Below are 2,711 nucleotides of genomic sequence, written 5' to 3'. Positions count from 1 at the left end.
CGGGAATTTGTATTTCATTTCCAGGGCTTCTACTGTTGAAATTCAGTAAATAACTGATGTAACAGTGGTTCGAAAACACAACAGTGACGATGCCTATCTAAATTTCTCGCCCTTATGACTACTAATATATTTAGAAATAACTCTTATAACTTAATTATTGATTTATTCTCTCTTAAAAAGAGAATAAATTACATTATAAACAACTTTGTTCACAGTTTTTATAATGATATATAGTATAAATATTTAAAACATAAACTGGAGATAAGTAATTTTTAAATATACACGCAAATATATAATGCATAGTAAAAATTTTTTTTTTAATATTAAAATACATACTAGCTCGCTTTCACCGGACAAATTACATAATATGCAAGAAAAGGAAAAAGAAAATGTAATATTAACCACTACGTAAGGAACTTGATCATAAATCGATCAAAACATTGGAGCTCAGCAATATCGACACTCATATGCAAGGTAGGAAAGTTACCTCGTTATTTACCCAATTTATGTAAGCATAATGCATTTCCCATCATCGCCCTAACATCTAACAGAAGCACTAACTACTACTAGCGAACGCTAGAGATGGCGGGAAGACCCGGGCTGCCCCAAACCTATATCTTCCTAATTTTCAAAATTCTAAACACAATTCAATGGCAACCTCAGTTTGGGAACGCAAAGAGAGGAATTTCTCTGGGCATAGACACTGCATGCGCTTCCTTCATATCTAGTTGGGATGGCTCATCTTCAACCATCCAATTAAAAGTGTGCAACATCTGAGCCAATGCAAGTGAAATAGTGGGAATAGCCATAGGGGGGCCAGGGCATCCTCTCCTTCCTGCCCCAAATGGAAGCATCCTCAAGTCTTGCGTACTTGTTAAGTCCGTATAATCATTATGTCCACCGAATTCCTCCACAAATCTTTCTGGTTTGAATTCTGAAGCATCTTTTCCCCATACATTAGGATCCCTTCCTATAGCCCACACATTCACCAATAACATTGTTTTCTTCGGTATATGATATCCTTCTACTGTCACGGCCTCTGCAGATTCATGGGGAAACGCTAGCGGCGCTGCTGGGTATAATCGTAGCGTCTCTCTCACCACACTGTGGAGGTATTTCATGCTTGCCACATTTGACTCCTTAACTTTGCCATGTTTGCCAACTGTACATTCAATTTCTTCCTGTAATCTCTTCATTGCATGGGGATTTCTGAGCAGCTCACTCATTGCCCATTCTATGGTAATGGCCGTCGTCTCCATTCCGGCGGCGAACATGTCCTGACAAATCCATACAAATTCAATTCATTTCTCATGTTAGTAGAAAACTGAAAGAGAGAACGAAGCCGGAGAGACTTACAAACATAATTGCCTTGATGGTTTCTCGCGTGATCTTGTCGTCCGTCTTATCACTCTGGATCTGAAGAAGCACATCGACGAAGACCTTACCATATTCTGCCTTTGCCTTTGTCTGGGGATTCGAGGCTGAATCCACGCCCTGATCCATATGGTCGTCTATTACTTTCTCAACAAATGCATCAAATATTTTGTTGGCCTTCTTTATTCGTCGATTGTTACCTTGCAAATCAAGCCAATCCATGTTGGGTATTTTTGATGGGAAAAATACCAAAAACCAAACATTCAAACACACAGAGGCAATGCTCTGTTTTACCTCCACAGGATCCTCTTGTGCACAGAGAAGCTTAAAAAAAATTTCACTGAGGAACAGAGTATTTCACCACCATAAAAGATTTCTATTCATTAAAACAAAAAAAACATTCACTCTGTCTCCATATGAGAATTTACACTGCTGGAAAAATTCCCATTAACATTTACTGCTGTAAAATCTCCATTTACATTCACTGGTGTAAAACTCTTTTTACAGGCTGCTGTAAAACAAAAACAAATTACATTTGCATCCAAAACAAATGCACTCATGGATATTACTAAACATTCAGCACATAAAACATTTTCATTTCACACACCGTTCCATTACAAAAGTCAAAACAGAACATTACTAAGTATATTTTGAGCACTGTTGTGCATACATCTCTGGTTCTCTCTCGCTGCTGCGAACACCAGTTGTTCTATTCCTCCCGTGTGCAACAACCACACAATAAAAGTCAACACACAAAACATATATATGAGCTCCCTTTTTTTTGTATTACGTTTTATAAAAAAACGACCATACCTATCTTTAAATGCTCCATACCTTTTACATAAAAAAACTTACGTGCTATATAAAAAAAACATATATTGAAACGTGCCCATACCCATATTTAAAAGGGCCACCTAAATCTACGTATCAATATTAAATTCCATAACTCTTCTTCTACGGCGGTCAAACTCAAAAATTTAATCCACGCAAGCCTTTTAATGCACCTCGTATGCAGCTTTGGTGGATCAACGGTGGAGAGCGATGGAGTAAATCCGACGGTGGAGAAAGATATCGGAAGCCACTTTAATGCTGAGCTTTACCTCCCGATATGTCAGAGATGCTGATGTCAGGTGAGAGCCACATGTCTTCACCAAATCGTATCGGAGCCAAGAATACGGAAACAGCTTTTCGCTGGAAGGTGGTGCGATATCCTCTGGGCGGTTTGTGGTTTTGTTCGGTGGTTTTGGGGAGCGCAGTACAGCTGCGTTGAAATTACATTTTCAACACTCCCCTTTAATTTCAACTGCTGGACATTCGGTCATACCGAGACACTTCCT

General features: G+C 38.8%; 1 pseudogene; it reads right to left on the bottom strand.

The window, feature by feature from the left end:
* Positions 1-659: 659 nt before the first annotated feature.
* LOC149252308 (cytochrome P450 750A1 pseudogene) lies at positions 660-1,596 on the bottom strand (annotated as a pseudogene).
* Positions 1,597-2,711: the final 1,115 nt, after the last annotated feature.

This window comes from Pinus tabuliformis, chromosome 7, assembly GCF_031772625.1.
Source record: "Pinus tabuliformis cultivar Carrire ecotype Pingquan chromosome 7, CPIR1, whole genome shotgun sequence".
Taxonomy (NCBI): domain Eukaryota; kingdom Viridiplantae; phylum Streptophyta; class Pinopsida; order Pinales; family Pinaceae; genus Pinus; species Pinus tabuliformis.
The sequence above is the reverse complement of the archived record's forward strand: the minus strand, read 5'-3'. Positions and strand labels throughout refer to the sequence as shown.